An 18,893-nucleotide genomic window follows, 5' to 3' on the forward strand; every position below is an offset into this window, starting at 1 on the left:
TTTGCACATTCTTAACTGAAATTCAAAAGCCCATAACAATTCCATTATCAGAAATATAAAAACAACAAAAAAAAATTTAACACGGAAATAAAAGTTGAAACCATTCTGGAACATGCATCTGCTGCTGGAACTGGACCTCCCCATCCTGAGCTGCATTCCCACCTTGGCCAAACCCTCACACGTTACAGCTACTGCAAAAAGTAACTGTAAAACCGTGCTTCATAAACCATAACATGTCATTTGAAAGCCTACTTTGTCAGATCAAAGCTCCCCAGTTGCTGATATTTCTATTTTCGCCTTTTTTTTTGGTCAAAGTCTTTCACAGTCTAGTTTGAAAACTATTTTTATTGGCATTATGAAACATGTCACATATATTAGACCAGAAAAAACCTTCACCCTATTATATGACAGAATTGACAAATCTGATAGAAATTGAACCTGCAGCTAATAACACAGGAAACAAAACACTTTCTGCCATTTCAGTAATCCACGGGGTGGAACACACATGTGGTGAAGGAAAACATATTGTACCCGTAAAAACATCTCAAGTGACTGAGAACGGATGCACAGCGCTCCAGCTCGGATCACTAGACAGGTTCTCATGCTGAGATGATCCAGCCTGCCTCAAGATGAGGACAACCTGCTGGGCCAGCTCTGGTGGGCTTCAGTAGACACTTAATTCCTGCAAAAGAAGGGCTGGGTCAGATGGATCGACCCAGAGTGGCTGTGGTGGGAGAAGGGATGCAGGGCACTCCGGGTGAGAGAAGCTTCTGGGACAGTTGTAGCCCAGCTGTCCCTTTCCCCCCGTACCAACCACAGCTCTGCAGTGCTGCTCTGAGCTGAATCAAGGACTAATTGGGATTTAAATTAAAAAAAAAAAAAAAAAAAAAAAAACAACCATGGCACAGGTGAAAGAAAAAAGCAGCCAGGAAATGGCTCAACACATCTGGTTGTCAAAGCCCCCGGGTGCATCAAAGTATGGAGAAATGAGGAGCAGATTGCGGTAGAGGAGGAGAAAATCCTTCCCCTCCTTCACCAAAGTACACCCCTCAATAACTGGGGTGCTGTGATCATGTGGTAACTGTACATCTACAAAGGCTTTCTGTTCTGTGTATTTATTTAGACCACTCTGGTACATTTTTATGTACGTGGTGGGAAGTGTTTCCACATGCTGCAGCAACTGCTGGGCACAAACAGTGAATGTCGCACATTGATTTATAAAAAATAAGATGGATAAAGTTATCTAGTTCATAAAAACTACCTGAAAGCCCTGGATGAGAGTAAGCAAACAGATGGTTTACTGGCACCTACAAGAACTAGGAAAATCTCAGAGACCTGTGAGGGGAGATACCCTGGGCCTCTGGGACCACCCTGCTGGGAGATCGCCTTCATCACTCTGGAATTTGTGCAAATCTCCCCTGCATTCACGGCTACAATAAATACGTGTGAACATACCAAGTGCATCTTCACTTTTAAATGTTATTTATTTTCAGCTAAACACCATGGTCACTGTTAGGAACTTGGCACATCAGCTGCTGTATTGCACCCCTCTGTTGTGTGATGGTCAGGTAAAACTCAAGTTCCATCCCTACTCCCCAAGAACCCACGTGTCATTCACTGAAAGACATTTAAAGAAGAGAGAAAGGAGTGATAATGACTGCACATTAAAAAACATTTCAGAGCTTACTTTGATTTTATTGAGATTAAAAGAAAGCCCTACAGTAGTTTGAGAAAAAAAAAAAAAAAGCTTTCTATATGTGTATGTAGTGATTTCAGTATTCAAAGTACTTAAACATCTGCTTAAGACCCAGCTCGTGGCTCCAAGACGCTGCTCTGGTGTCATATGTCACCGTGTCGACTTTTATGCTCCATTATCTAAAAAAGGCTACCTCGTAGACAAAGTCCCTCTGTGACTTGCTAATTACTTCCATTAGTTTAAAACAAACTTGACTAGAGACGGAGAAAATCCTGAGAGAAATAGTCTGATTTTTTTCCTTTTTTTTTTAAACAAGTACCTTCTCTGTCCCACATTGCTCCTCTCAGGTAGCACAGCTAGGTGAATGCTCAGCAAGGGATTAGCACAGCCAGCTCCTCTCCTAAGAGCCTTTAGGAACTGCAAGAAAGGCTTCAAGGACACAAAGATTCCACCGTTTTCAGTCACTCTGCACAGCAGCAATGGCCCTGGCTCACCTGGGCAGCTCTGCCGGAGATTCCAGCCCCACAGGGATGACCCTGCTTGGCTCTGTCAGGCACAGCAGCTGCTCTGGCTCCAGGCACTGTTCATACACAGCCCAGGAAACACACTGGAAATGCAGGAGAGCTGAGCTGCTCCCACTTCCATCACAGGGAAGGGCGCAGCTCAGTGCTGGGCTTGGCAGTGATGGGTGAACAGTTGGACCCAATGATCTTGGAGATGTTTTCTAACCCAAATGATTCTGTGATTAGAAATCCTAAATCATCCTCTTTGTTGCCCTTTGAAAATGAGTCCTTGGGATGCTACAAGACTGCTGAGCTGCACAGCTTTATATGTATATAAATATGTATATATTATGTACATGTATATAATATATGTATTATTATTATTGTATATGTATTATATGCATATGTATTATATGTATACATATATGTACATAATATATGCATATATATTATGTACATATATGTACATATACATATATGTATATATGTATATATGTATATACATATACACAAAGATTCAAAATATCTATAAACCTCATTTATATATATTTATATATAAAATACTTTACCCAAATATACGTGTACAGGCTTAGGAAAAAAATAAAGCTATTGTTCTGTAATAAACAGCATAGCTCAAGGAAAGGAAATCTCATCCATATTTTCAAATTCTACCTCTTACCCCTACTCTTTGCTCTTGTGGAGAAAGAAATTAAAATTTCATTCAGTGGCAGACAAGTTTTGCTTTTTTTCCTCCTTTTCCTCCCTTAGAAATTTCTAAGTCTACATAATTTGCAGCTGATGCAACTCTTGACTTTCAAATAATGCAAAAAATAAATAAACAAATGTTGGCTGGATTTACTAGTCTTAAAACTCTCTGTGCACACAAATCAATCTTTCTTTGACCAGCCTGAAGCCTAAAGAACACTGCACAAATTTAACATTCAAAAGCTGCAGCATCAGTAATTAGGATTTTGGATAAACAGCAGAGTCACACATCTATCATTTTTACAGGATGGTAAAAATACCCCAACGTTTTAAAAAATACGCTGGAAAAATGTTCAGTGAAGCTTATCGAAAGCTTATGCTGAAAACAACATCTAATACCTGATGAAAGGAAAACCAAGAAGGCACCCTCATTAGCAAGCTTTTAGGTTTAACCCTTTACCCTCATCATTTTTAATTGCTTCTCTATGAAAGGAGGAAGTACAACAATTTGATAAGCTGGAACAGGTACTGAGTGATGGGCAGAGAAGCTGCAGGAATCTGCAGCAAACTGCTGGGCATCTGAGAAAAAAAATGGCATTTTACTTCAAAAAAGACACAGGGTAAAAAAAAAATTCAACAAGTTTTGCATTGTTCCCTTTTATTATTTAGCTTGTTAAGCTGGCTGGACAGAGTCAAATGATCAAGTCAGGATCTTGAAAGATGTACGAATACACTGAACTTCTTGCCCCCCAAATGTCTGAGAGAAATACTGAATTTAATAGGACTATAAATGGTATAAACCAAAGAATTCGCTTTTAGCCTTATCCTTCTGGATTTTCCTTTGACTTCTCCTAGTCTATTAAAAAGTGCCCCCTCTGGCAAGCAGCATAGGGCTGGAAGAGCAGGAGGGATAATACTCGTTTATTAGGATAAACCCCCTGGCAGGACATCATCCCACAGTTCAGGATATGGGTCCCTTCAGGACTCTATTTTTCACCATGGTTTTGAGGATTATCTCTGCAAAAGATGTTTCTTTCCTGATGAACTTTAAGCAGCAAACACACAGCACTATTTCCAGCAGGATCCATCTGCTTTTCAAGTTGTGTCTCTTGACCAGCTCCCTTACACCCAGTGCACGGTGATAAATCTAAGCTGCCAAATCCACCCCTCAGCCCTTCTGTGAACATCATTAAGGTGAGGATGGCTTAACTGCAACCTTTGGGATTTTCAGATGTCTGGGTAACCTGCAGAGTCCTCACCATGCACAGAAATGTCCCTCCTCTGTGATCATGAGCAAATCACTTGAATTCCTACCCTGGCACTTCTGGCCTGATGCTCCCAAATGTCTGCACTCATCTATCTCCTCTGGCTTCTGCACAGGGTTCAATCCTGGCCAGCATTCCCTGTGTGTCACCACACCAGAAATTAAAAAATCCCAAACATGTCCTGTTTGGAGAGGCTCCTGCTGCCTAAGAGCAGGCATGAAACCATTCAGTTAACCACAAAAATCCACGGGCATATTACAGCCTCACAAAGTGATTTCTCCATTAAGTGCTAATGTGAAGCAGGGCGTGCTGTGCCTTGTTGGGAAGCTGCATTTATTTGGCAAAGTAAGTATGCAGCATAAAATTTTACATGGCCACATTTTCGAGGCATCCTTCTTTATGTTTGTGCAATCCCTCTGTGAGTCTGCGAGAGAAGTGTTTTACAGCAGTGGGAACCAACTGCAGCTGAGTGAATTCCCCATGGCCACGATGGAAACCCGGAGCAAAGCTGGGATCTGAGTCCTGGAATTCAAACTGCCAGGAAACTGCCTCCATTGCCCAGATACAAGTGAACAAGACAGAAAAATTAGAAAGATGGACTTTCAAAAAGCAAAGAGAGGCAGATCCTTCTCCCTACAAACTACTGGGCATTTCCAAATTAGTGCAGGGTGAAAAACTTAGGGGATGTCACACAAATTATTGCAATTGTTGTGTGAAAAGGAGTCCCATGAGAACATGTAAATACACGGTGGAATTACTCTGTGACTGAAATATCTTGTCTACAAAAGGCAAATGCTGAAATGAAGGCAAGAGGATTTTAATAGAATTACAGAGTCATGAAGGTTGGAAGAGACCTCTATGATGACAGAGTCCAGCCCTTAACCCAACCCTGTCAGGTCCACCCTTAAACCATGTCACCAAGTGCCACATCGACATGTTATTTGAGCACTTCCAGGGATGGTGATTCCCTCACTTCCCTGGGCAGCCTGTTCTACTGCTTGACAACCCTTTCAATGAAGAAATTTCTTCTCATATCTAACCTAACCCTCCCCTGGCGCAACTTGAGTCCGCTCCCTCTCACCCTGTCTTGTCCTATTTTGTTTCTCTGTATTAAAAGGATGGATGTATCCAGGTACCACAGGTGTTTTAACCACTATGGAACAACTCAGAGATGGTGTTTCAGTGTTTTGTGGAAACTAAAACTGACTTGAGTCATCACACCTACACACAATGCCACATCTAAGCCTGGACTCCTGTGTCTATCCCACTCCTGCTTACAGTAAATCCCACACTATCATACAATACACAGCCAGATTTGCTTCATGCACTTCAATAAATGCTCAGGCCCTTCTCTACAAGAAAAACAACACATAAATAGGAAAAAAATGATGGCTGTAAAACCTGATGGAGACAATGTGTAATTTTTATATTCTCATTACTAATTTTATAGGTTACATTTTCCACCATGTCTCCATAAAGGATACCACACTAATAAACTCTTAGTGTCTTTATTTAATATTTATAGCACTGTGGGAGAGCCAAACTCTTCTGGTAAAAGGTAAAAACAGCAATTCAAACAGCTGTTTCAAAGACTAATAAACACATCCCTAGTGATTGAGTTTTAGAGTATACAGTTTAAAAAAATGCTTTGATACAAAAATCTGTAGGAAATAAATGGATGGATCTTGGTTGGTATATGAATGTATATAAAAATATGTATTCTCACATCCTCAGCTTCACAAAGCATTGATTATTCATTAAGTGTTCTTGGAGTAAAAAACAAATATAATGAATGAGTTTTGGAGAATTAATGAACTATCCCACAGTCTATCATCTGCTGAAAACATTTAGCATGATTTAGCATGTTCTTAATGTTATCTTCTTGCAATTAATAGCACAGAAATCTGCTGCAATTCTATCCATTTCTCAAACTTCAGGTCAATGTGAAACATTACATCCAATTTTCCAGTGCATTATTTATGATCTCTGAGCTATGACTGCTAATATTTGCCTTACTGGAATAATAGTAAATTACCATAACAATTTACCATATGTAATTATGTTAAACAAAATTTTCTTTATTTATCTTCTTGTAATCTTCAGTTACAGCGAATCCTCCCATTCAGACTATGCAATAATACAACATTCATGACATTCCCAACCTATTTCATGCCTGTTGGAAATGACTCCACATGCCACTCGACTGGTGACACCTTGGAATCAGCAAACGAGCAGCAATCTGCCTCCAGCAGAAACTCAAGATAGATTTCAAAAGGGACTCAGAAGTATTTTATGTTTAAAGGCATATTTTGAGTTTGCCCTCTTTAAGTTCCAAAGCTTAACCCCCTCCATGATCAGATTATCCATGTGGGTTTTAGGCACACACCACTGAATTCCTGACTACCTCATTGTCATCTGCAGCTGTTTTGCTTCCACAAAGCCAGGACTGTAGGTTTTATGGAGAAAATGGCAAGGCTTTTTTGTGTACCAGTCATGTATTTTAAAAATACAAGATACTTCTGTGGGCTTGATGGAACTACATGGAAAAGTCATCTTTTCATTTCCTACCTAAATGCTACCTCAGAGCTACCTAAATGCTTTCAACACCTTTTCCAGCTTTATATTCACTTTTATCAGCTCTTGCTTACGCAGAATTTTTGTTTCCATGGCTAGAGAAACAGAAAAGGAACAATACAATTCAACAGACAAATCAGGATCCTTTAAAAAGTCATTCTGTCACGTGTGCAGTCACCAGAAGCAATGAGGAGTTAAGGGTACATTAAAAAAATCTAAATCCCATTCAAACAAAACAAAAATCTAAATCCCAGACACTGAGTGCCTCCTTCACATTCCCACCTGTGCCATTTTTCATTTACTGGAAGCCAATTCAACTGAAATACATGTTTTTAAGGAAGAAAAAAATGAAGAAGTATATTTCACTTTTGGTTTGGAATTGGAGGGGAGTACAGACCCCTGGAGAGAAGGACTATAGAACATGATAGAAAAGATGAATCACTGTGGCAACAGCCAGCCAGCCATTAATTTTCAGCAAGCCAGGAGTTGGTCCAATTAAGCCAGGCTCCTTTCTCTACATTAACATGCTTTACTCAGTTTTTTCCTGAAGCTAAAACATCAGCTCGAGACCCCAAAGGCTTTTCTATTTAGGATCAATCAATCTACCTTGCTGCACTGTAAAACATACACTGTCAGCTCCGAGGCGAGCTCAAAAAAAGAGCAATGGTAGAAAAATTTGATAAATCGACATGTTCTGGCAGTTAGTAGAGGGATTCTTCCTACACTGTCACTTATTTTTATCTGATTAGAAACAAGTATTAGTAAAGGGAATATTCCCTTCTATTCTCTTTCTGGTAGTTAGCATTAAGAGGAGTCTTTTGATCTCCGATTTTCGATGTTTTATCCAGTAGATTCCTGCCAAAAAATCACAGAGATACTACCCGGATTTCAAAGGGCAGCGAGTTTGAATTGGATTTGCAGGATGCGGACTCACATTCAAGCATTTTCTTCTACACAGAAGCATGAACCCGCATCTATTGGTGCTCATGTTAAAGACCTTTTTCACTGCTTTCCTTATTTTCATGCTCAGAGCTTTACTGTGAGTATGCAACCTCACCTCCTGGTTTCCAGCACCTGCTTTGGCAAGGATTGCTTTTTTTGGGATTTCACTGCCTATTTGAGATCCACTCACTCTCCCTTACTGAGGCATCTCAGGAATGGTTAATTAATACATGAGCCAGGGCCTGATGACAGAGGTAAGAAGGACACTTACAGGGTCTGAAGTTCTCTGCTGGGTTAACTTGGAGGATTGCCCTTTTCTTTGGTAAACACCACAGTGACTCTGCTGTTGGTTTCCATGTTCTCAGAGTCTTTATCTTTGGATAAAAACCTTTCCTAGCAGTTTCAGCATGTCAGTCCTGCCCTGTTTTTAACAGCAATGTAGACAGCCACTGGGATGTGCAGCTTATGTTCCAGCTCTAGATTAAAAGGCTAATAAAGAGAAGCCTGGTTTGGGTAATCCTGCCAATACCAACTACACCACACTTTGTGGCAGATGCTGAGTTTTTGCAGGCAACCATTTTTTTTCTTTGCTCTTTAAATTCCACACATCTATAGGATGGTACTGAGATTCACTATGGCACTAATGAGATCATTTTGCAATTAAAGGCTAAGTAGAAACAAACCTCTCACCACTCTACAGGAGAGTTTGGGTTCTCTGATTAAGCAGCAGTAAATAAACCTGTTTCACTCTTGGTCCTGGTGCACACCAGAGATTAACTCTCGAAACAAGATGGACTGATTGACCCCATGGATTAATCAATGAGTTTCCCAGCTTCAGAGCAAAGTGCAAGTTGTGGGAGTTACCTGCAGTAGGATATGTTCTAATTATTATTACCAGCACAGAGTACATAAATCCCAGGGTGCTTTATTTGGAGGTTTTTCTCTTAGCACTAATGATCTCCACAACACTCTCATGTTTGTCAAACTACCTATGTGGGAAAGGACTTTAAACACCACTATGCATTTCCTGAGGAAGAACTCAAGTTTTATGGAAGCTTGGTGTGATAATTATAAAAGGTGGAGTCTGTGCAATGGTAGGGCAGTCTCTAGGTTGTAACAGCTGCTTGCCCATCACTCCTGTGGACAGGAGCATCTCTGAAAGGAGCTGTTGGGGGGCTGTGACTGTGTTGGAGACAATCCCCATGTGAGGCTTGGAGTCCTCCTGGGCAGAGCAGAGAGCCCAGCCCTGCTGCTACAGGAACATCCCGACACCTGGGAGCACTGGTGGGAAGTGGGAAGGACACACAGCTCCTGCACAGCCACAGCCATCCCTGCCAGCTCCCCCTGCCCCATCGACAGTGACCTGCTGGCCTTGGGGGATTTTCCTGTCACAGATCTCTTTTCAACTAGCCTGAAGTGTATTAGGAAGACATCGGGAGCTGCAGGAAGATTTTTAGTGAGGAAAGAAACAGAGTGAACAGAGGCCATTTGCAGCCTAGGAAAAGAAGTTGAAAGAGATGCTCCAACTGCAGCTGTGTCATACAGCCTCAGGCTTCTCTCTCCTCACACTCTTCAAACAAACAAACTCTCAGCACCTAGAAACAGAGGCTGCACATGTCAGGGGAAAAGAAATCAGACACATCAGTAAAGACACCGAACTCCTTATGGACTTGACTTGTGTGTAAACACTGACAACTTTGGGGTTGAGTGTTCTCATCTTCCTCAGCCTGGCTCAAGTGTGAGCGCACGCTGATCCAGGGAGTCAGATCCCAATGCAGTAAATGAAAAGATGTTTCAGGCAAGAATATTAGAGATGGAAGACTTTGTTACCTGGAAGAGTCAAGGCAGGGTAGCTATATTTAACTTGTAGCTGCTGTGCACCTTTGCTCTTCTGCCTGCACAAAAAGCAGCAGCAGTCCTTTACCTTCAGCTATAACCTACACAAGTCTGCAGGTTTCAAGAAAAATTACTATTATGTATAATAAAACACTGTTTGGTTCCTGGTGGGCTCAAGTGCTTTGACATTTGGACAAATTCAGTGAGTTTTATTTACAGATGGAGGCTCTGGGTTCTGTGTCTGGCACTTGATCAGAGGGAGCAGGAGGAGAACAAGTGGCCTTGATGCCCAAACTGCACTTGTGGGGGTAACAAACACTGGCCAGTGTCAGAGCTGCCAGGCTGCAGAGAGACAGAGGATCCTGCCCCGGGGCTGGACTCCAGTGTACACCGACTCCACAGGAACTTCACCCACAGAGCAGGAAATTAACTGGAAAAGCAAAACCACAGTAAAATACAGATCCAGGCAGTCTGGTGGTGGCCATCACTGACCCAAACACAACCTCCTGGCCTCTGCAGCCACCCTGGGACATGGCCTGACCACAGCATCCCCACAGCCACAGAGCTTGGCTGCTGCTGCCATCACCAATGGAGCCACAGGGATGACGTTTACTGAAACTTCCTCTTTCCTCTTTTACATTCATCCCCTCTGGCCCTTCTTACTTACAGTGGTGTCCAAAAGAAAGGTTGTCCCCTCGCCTGAAGAACAACTTCAAGATTAAACTAGCAACCTTAAATTTCATGGAGCACTTTTGCAGGGCTCAGTCCCTTCAATTAAAACAGAGAGACTGAAGCCAGTAAATTAGAGAACTGACAAATGCAGCACAAAGCACTGAAGATCCCAGAAGGTATCAAATTTAGTGTTAAAGTAAAGAAACAATAGGGAAGTCCAAGACATTTCAGAGTGTAGTGAATCAAATTAAATTGCCTGAAATTCCACATGGAATACATTTGACAAATTTCTTTCCCCCTCTTCAGCTTTCTGTTTGAGATGAACTGTCGTCTGGCAGCTTCAAACGTCTGGCACAGCTTCAGCTTCAGTTTGCTGGGGCTGAATCCAAACACGAACCTGAACTTTACCAGTTCTGCTCTTTTTGTAAACATACTTGCTGTGGCTGCCAAATGCTTTCCAAAAGCACACAAAACCCAGAATCCAAAAGGAAAATATTGTCTTGCTGCAATAAAAATTTACATTTTACCACCTATGGGCAGCAGCCCGTGTGCAGAGCCGGCGGTCGGGCTGAGCCCACCCATTCCTCCCAGATTTGGGAAATGAATGGTGAGTTGGGAGCTGATGTGGGAAGGATGGGTCAGGATGCACCCAGTACGAGCCCAGCTCCAGCACCAGCAGTGCCAGTGCCACTTCTCCCACAGGGCTGCAGGGGCAGCAAATAACAACCAAAATAACAACAACAACAACAACAATAATAATAATAATAATAATAATACAATTAGCAGTAGGATTCCACAGATGAGCTGGGTAAGACAAGCAGTAAAATGTCATTAAACACGTGTCACTGATAGCAAAGACTGGTTTAGATTCCCCCAGTGAGTAGTCTCAGAACAAATTCATTTTAAGGTAGGGAACTTCAGCAGCGGAAGAGACGGATATAAAGAGGGTTATGATCAAATTGCTCCTGAGAGCACATAGCATCAGCCTGGATATATCAGATTTTTTTTTCCATTTTGCTTTTAAAACATATTTGGTTTTGCAAAATGCTTACAACACACATGCTGCTTTGATGCAGGATGTGATCCTTCAGCAGCATCCTGCTACCTGCGTGGATTCCCTCTTAAAAACTCTTTCTTTCTCCATTTTAAACCTTCTAAAACACTCAAGCTCCATAAACTATTCAGATGCAGATAGCTGAACCGAGACCTCCTTCAGGCCCGGAGAGCAGCAAATGACAGAAGTGTCCAAGTTCTGGCACAAGACACAAAGGCAAACAGCTTCTGCTGGAAAAGCAGATTTTACTGTCCACAAAGTCTCAGCCTCACCCACTGCCCCAAACAGACAACATCTGGTTCATACAAACACTGATTTATTGCTTGTCTTCACTCCCCTTGGGTTTTAATTATGAGTAGATCTTGTAACTATTATATTTGTATTTGTTTTATCCACTGAGATATTTTTCTACACTATTAACAACAAACTGAAAGCTCTTTCTAAAAATAGTACAAAAACATACTTAAAATATGCATATGGCCTTTATTAAAGTAATCCCTATAATGAATTTTTAGATGAAGTAAAAGCACCACTGAAACCACTGATTAGCAGGCAAGCCTGCACCTGATTTCATGAACAGTATAAGATTAAAAAGTTTCTTTTTATAACAATAAACTCCTAAAGAACATAAGAGTATAAAACTGACTGCTGCTTTTAATGCAAACCAGTGTGGTGACAGGTAAAAATCCCTCATTACTGCACCCCTCTCACTATCCCCAGGGGTTCCTTGGGGATGTTGAACCAGTTCCAGTGGCCAGGTGTCCTCATTTTAAAGCACCTCCATGGGGTGGCACTTCCACAGCAGATGGGACAAATCCATACTGCACCTGAAGAATAAAACACTGTTCCTCCCCTGGGTAACAGTCAGGAATGCAATTGTTCAAAGCCATCATACTCAGACTTTTCTGGGCTAAATTTTCTGGTGTTTTTTTTATTTTTTTCCCCCTCATAATATTCTTGATCTTTCTGGGAATGAGTTGATTCAGAAATGACTTTTTAAATTCCTACGCTTGAACAACAACCACCACAACACAGAGTGCAATAAACAAATAAATAAATACCACTTGCAAACCTCAAATTTATCTGCCTCCACATCACCAATCAAAATTAATTCTGTAAAAAATAAAAAATAAAAAAAGGATGTGACGAACCCAACCAACTTTTCTCCCCAACTTACAAAAAGGCTGGAAACTATTTCTGGAAAAGTCCTAATTTTTCTGTTGAATGACTGAGGCTTCTGAAAATGTTTAGTGGTCCTACAGAGACTCTCCAGGAGGACCAGCAGATCTCATCTCTGCCAGTCCAACACACCCACTGGGCAGCTCAGGCCCATTTAGGCATTTAGGCAGAATCCTGTCCTACTCACGGTACAGGAGGTTTGGGAATACCATGAGAAATTGCCCCAGATGTCTGAACTGCTGAAATTAGAAAGTAAAAAGGGCCAATAGCTGCGTTTTCCCTCCCCCAGTGTTAGCACGGAGCACGACTCGTGTGCTGAACTGTCTGCAGACCAACCAACCCTCCAGGTAGAGCGACAGGAATGCAAGAAATACCTTGGCTCCATATCTGTTTTTTAATTAAAAAGTTTTGCATGCAAACAGATACTTTATTTTCTTCCAAATCCTCACTGACATCCACTACTTATCATTCTGAGGCGACTGCTAGGGAAAACATGATTAAAAAATACCATATTCCATGGAAGTGATCTCAGAGCTGCCAGTCATCGGGCCGTCTGCTCCCCTTTCACACCAGCTCAACTGTGAGAGCTTCAAGCTGAAAACAAAAAGTCAGGCCATTTGAAGAGATAAAAGTCAGTTATGAGGCCTGCAATTTTATTTTTTATTTACTGATTGATCGGTTGAAAAAGAAACATCGACTCGTTGGTGTCTTTGAAAGGTTAAACAAAAGCGATGAATGGTATCACAGGAAGTCCTACCAAACCTCAATCCCCACTTCTTTTATGAACTACACAGGTATCAGGGCTGGGTTGGACAGGGTTTTTTGAGCAAGCTGGGAGGTGTCTCTGCTCAGAGCAGTGGGATTAGAATGAGGTGATCTTGATCCTGTGCAGATGTGAAGAGCACCAACCCCACGAGGACACAGCACTGCTTCTTGTGTCCTTTTCCAACACAGGGAGCAGCACTTCAACACTTTGCACTCACACATTTGCAGTTTTTTCCAGAGCAGGCCCCAGTAAGGACTGTCAGCTACCACTGTCAGTGATGTCTAGCTCAGTGTAAACACTTTGTTAGGAACATGATGAAATTACACCCTCAGGTTTATTCTAAATACTAAAATAAGTCTTGGCACAGAACAAGTATGCACTCATTTCTCCTGCAGTGCTATGAACACAAGTTTTAATTTTTAGTATTTAATTATTCATCCTGGATCAGGTCTCAAATTAAGCTAATATGCAAAGTTGAGGGAGAATGGGCACTTGTTTATCTCAGGTTTTTCCAATTAATTCAAGTTGTTCAGTAATCACATTACTTTTCTACAATGTGATAAGGAAGAAAAAAACAACCAGCAACCATCCAAAGAACAAAAAAAGATTCCCTTTATATAAAAAGCAGGATATTCTACAAAATTTACTTGCATGAATAAATTCTGATAAACCAATTAAAATACTCATTTATAGGGATGGCTCATATTATTGACTCAGCCTACAAAGGAGATTTTTCTTCTTTTTTGCCTTTAATGTCTACAATATTATCAGTGAACTGACCTCGTAACAGATTATATGATGGAGACTGGCACAGGTTTCCTGAAACTGTCCTGTAAATATGAAATTGTCCTAAATTTTCCCCTTGTTCCATGTGGGCAGTGGCAATAAATGGTACATCAAGCAGCAATTTCATGTCTATGTACTGGTGCTATACCTGAATTAATCAAAACCAAAGCTTCCAATCCCCCAAATGTCTGCTAAAATTAACCATCTACTTCCTTTTCTCAACAGAAAACTTGTAAAAAGTTGAAGTAAGAAACAAAAAAGTACTATTCAGTCCATAATTCATACAGTTTCTGACCTTTAAAGCAAAAAGCATGAATAGCTCGCCCAGACCATTGGTCAAATAGAAAAAGTAACAGGAAAAGCCAGCAAAGAAAAGAGAAACTACCCACAAGGAATCCTCTGCAGCTCCAATACAACAACGTTACTACTCCATAAAAAATAAAATGCCATCAAAACTTTACCAGCCACTCTCAACCCACCTCACAATCAGAAGAGGGGACAGACATTGAGATCCACTAAACCCCAACCAGCCACACCAATCCTGACCTGTATCTGTCACTAACATTTTCCTGAATGTCTATAAAAATCAAACAGAAAAGAGCAAATCTTTTTTGTTGAACCTGCCTGGCACAGGCAAGTCCTTTGTCTCTGCAGGACTCCCTTTGGATGCACCTCTCAGTACACCGTGGACATTGATCCCATGTGGTGAAGATGAGGTCCTGGCTGTGCCCAGGAGCCTCCAGCAGTGCCCAGGGATGGAGGCTGGGATGGGCACAGTGCTGACATGGTCCCTCTGTGGCCAGGACAACTGCCTGGCACCCACCTGCAGCTCCCTTGGCTTGAGAACCACCCCTCTCCTCCAGCACCAAAGGGACTGAAGCTGTGAAAGGGAAAGGTACAGGGGAGCAATGCAGCCATGTGGGCAAGATCCAAGCAAGAAGCAGCTTCAGAGTGAAAATTACAGGCTGTCTTGTTTAAAACACTGTGCTTAGGCAGCCATTTGGGTATCTGTGCCACACAACGCCCCTGTGGAGGGGGATATTATATTCCCTCCCTACCCTGTTATTTCTGGATGCTTAAGGAGCAAAGGGACCAATATCCTGTGCAGCTCTGCTCAGCTGGGGCAGGAGGAATCAGTGAGGGATGGCTCTGCTGCTCGCTCCCCACACCTCGTCCCCGTGTGGCACCGCTGCTTTTTGGCTCTGATTGATGGCTTACACCAAGCCCCTGCTACCAGGAACCAAATGGGTTTTTCTTCATGAGCTGCCCGTTATCATGCAAACTTCATGAGCTTTTAGGGTAGAAAGCTTATCCTCTGGAACAGGCTTTCCTGTCTAAAACACCTCCTCCTTTCTCCTGAGGTTTACTGTTCATTTATCTTTACTGGAAAGCTGGTGTACAGGCTAGAGACATCTGAGGCTCTTGTTTCTGGAAAAGCCAGCCATGGAAACCTGAAAAATGAAAAGCCAACACTCCCACCAGCATATTAGTTGGTTTAAGACCAGAGTTAATCTTGTCAATCACAAATAATTTCACATTAAATTTCATTTACATTTAAGTCACAGTGACTGAGCAGTGGTGCACATATCCATCATCCAGTTTCCAGTTCCCACCAACAATTAACAGCCTCTGTTCACCATATGGGGGTGTTTTCCAAATCCAGATTGACATCCACCAGCCAGACTGGCTTTCTAGACAGTATTTCCACAAAAACTAATTCACACCTGAAACTCAGCAGAGGCAGCCATTCCTTCAGCAATAGTTTAGTTCCTTTCCAAAAATCACCTCTCCATTTCTGGGCACAGGAAAAACACTCCTGTTTTGATTTGAAAGGGAGATTCAAAATGAGCGGTGCCAAGTACCTCAGACATGGTAGGAAATCAACCAAAGGATTAATGAATTTTATTCACCTACTACACAGCACCCCACAGAACAGCCACGGAAAGTGCTTGTGCCCTCTCCAGCCTCTCATCCCAATGCTTGTTGTGAGTGCCTTGAAAATCTTGGTTCCACTGGGCATTATCCGTTGCCTAGATTTCAAGTCAATGTTTAAAGGGGAGACTGAAGGATGAAGGTCCTGGGCTGGCCTAAATTGTACTTGTTATGGACTCACATCACTTGGCAAGCAAAGCACCACTTCATCTTTTCAAACTCTATCTGGTCTACCAGAGAACAGAGAAGAGCCAGCCCAGCCCTGAGCATCCAGAGGACTCACAGGCAGCTACACTGCAGCCTCCTAAGCAGGGTTTATCTCCATTAGTCTGGAATTTAGGCCATTTTTCTGGCACTGTTCATCTGGCAAATGAGGGCCAAAGGAGGGTCAAGCCTGCAAAGAATACTCTAGGGTAAGCAAAGGACAAAGAGGTTACTCTCTTGTTACATCCTGCTTGCTCCAAGCCTTTACACTGAAGCGACACAGTATTTAGTGATTTATTCTGCTTAGCTCTAGCTAGATTACTAAAACATTCTCTTCTGTTTTAGCAGCAAGGCAGGGTGTGGGCACACAAGGTCAAATCACGCCTGTTTACGCCACCTTTTAATTCAGCTGGCTTGAACTGAACGGTTTGCTCTACAGATGAATTACTCTTTAAGAGGTTTCTTTAAAGCAATGAATTAAAAAAAAAAAAATTGAAAAGCTTAAGGCCTCCTAAAACATGTGACTACGCTGCTGTGCTTCTGCCCTGAAAAAAAAATAAAATTACCGAAGAAACAAAACTCTGTTTCTTCTAGTAATGAACAGTAAAAGCTTGTCTGGGGGGAAAAACCAGTGATTAGATTGTGAATGTGTGTTACTTCCAAACGTAAAGCCATTTTGCTTGAGACAATATTAAGATGCTAAGATGCAATGTTTGATCATTAATTTTAGCTAACACTACACATTAGTGTGGCTGCAGTCTTAGATTTTTTTCTTCTCCTCTGGTTTTAGACAGCCTTAATCATGCTTCCAGCCGGTCCTAATTGCTGAATCCTATCACTCTCCACCTCCTCTAAAACGCTCAGGGCAAAAGAAATAGTGAAGATTAATGACAGATGTGTAATTAGAAGAAAATGTAAAGATCTTGTGTTAATAATTCAGAAATAATTTGATAAATATGAAGTCCTGAAGAGCCCTCACAGTAAAAGATGATGGAACGAGTGCTGTGGCACAAAGCTGAGCACATTTGTATGTGCCACACTCCGTGCCACGGCAAGGAGGGAGCTCACGCCCGAGCGTGTGGGAATGCAAGGGAGGCTTCAGGAACATAATGGGATTCAGCATGGAAGACCATCTGTTTTAATTGAGCAAGCTTATTCGTGCAATGCTTTGCTCCACTAATCTTGTTTAGATTAATGTTAATGTTCTATTAAAAGGCAGTTTATCATCCCACAATACTAAGTTAAAGCCATCCCACCCATAGCAATGTTCTCAGCTCTCGTGGAGGCACAGAGCTCACTCATTACAAGGCTATTGATCATTTACAGCACAACCACGAGGCTGGGAACCTTGCTTAGAAATAACCAGAGGTCTTTTTTCCAGTGAGGGTACAGGCACAGATAAACAGCTTTTCTTCAATTAATTTAAAATACCAAAGACCACAGTCCGCAAAATAATTCTCAATTATGCTTTTGTATAAATACAGGAATGATACTTTGGCTAAAAACACCTTTGAGGCTGTAACAGAGAAGTGTCAAACTGGGATGGGTTTCTCTCAGTTTCTTTCTTCCTGTGACACATCTTCTCTCCATGACCCTTGGTCTGTCCTTGGCGTTTGCTTTTAATGAGAAAGCAGGAAGCTGAGTGCTAGCTGGAAGCACACCTATCATTAAAAATGCAGACACAGGGCAAGACAAAAATGTGCAGCAAAGCACCTTTTGTATATGGATCTAAAAATCCCAAGATATAGGAAGCATTATTATATCCTGAAGTTTTGTTGGTTGTTTATTTTAAATATGGCAGAATCTGAAAATGAGCTCTTGTATCCTCCATGCCTGGAAAATAATGCACTTAAATGTTTTGGTTATTATTTTTAGAGGTTTTATTTTTTAAAAACAGAAGCAAGCCAAGAAATGAATAATTTCATCATTGTTTTGGGGTTGGGTGCCGAAGTAGCAAAATGTATTACAATCTGCTATATTTAAAATCTTTATTTTGTACAGCTCCTACTTCTCTGGTGTCTATAACTGCAGCTGCTCAATAGCACTGCAGCACAAATCAAGAAATAAAAGAAGCAACAATTGCAGCTCCTACCCCTCCTTCCCAAATTTCAAGTATGGCTTGAAAGAGTCCACTTAAAATTTTTATTTCCTAAGGGAACTTTTTATAATTACATTTTGGACATAAGAACAAGGAAGATGAAGGATACCAGGAGAAGATGAAATATATTTGAAGAAATTTTTCACATGCCATTCTAAAACCAATAATCTCACAAACCAGTAATTCAAGGGAGATTTCCTCCCCAAACACCCAAACATGTCAGTCGTTAATTACAACTCAGAAAAGCTTTTCTGTGATACAAAAGCATCACCGTTCCTTCTCTGCAAAATTAGGAACCTGAGAAAGGGAAAAGTTTAATGGTTCATCCAAGAAAAAGCAGCTGACAATCTGCAGCATCGGATGCTGCTTCTCACACTGGCTGTGGGGATGTCAGCAGCTCCCCACTTCAGCTGGGGTAGGTTTTAAGTTTCTCAGTAAAACTAAAAAACTGAAATTAGCCCAAGAACTGAATTTTGAAAATCCCACCTGAGCAGGCTCCCAAGCACATGAATTATGTCTGACACAAAGGCAATGTCTCATTAAAAGAACCACACTCCGAGATGGAGCCCTCTCTGATTGGTGCACTCCAGTGAAAACAGGACTGGCTGAGGACACGTGTACGAGCCACAATTTTTCATGGGAATGTTGGAAGAGACTTAAATGAACCCCTTAATTTGCAGA

The 18,893-nt window shown here is 41.6% G+C and overlaps 1 protein-coding gene across 2 annotated transcripts in view; it reads right to left on the bottom strand.

Moving 5' to 3' along the window:
* Positions 1-18,893, bottom strand: part of CDH4 (cadherin 4) — a 423,802-nt gene that overhangs the window by 173,471 nt on the left and 231,438 nt on the right. The window lies entirely within an intron of this gene.

The sequence above is a fragment of the Anomalospiza imberbis genome, chromosome 17 (assembly GCF_031753505.1).
Source record: "Anomalospiza imberbis isolate Cuckoo-Finch-1a 21T00152 chromosome 17, ASM3175350v1, whole genome shotgun sequence".
In the NCBI taxonomy this organism is placed as follows: Eukaryota; Metazoa; Chordata; class Aves; order Passeriformes; family Viduidae; genus Anomalospiza; species Anomalospiza imberbis.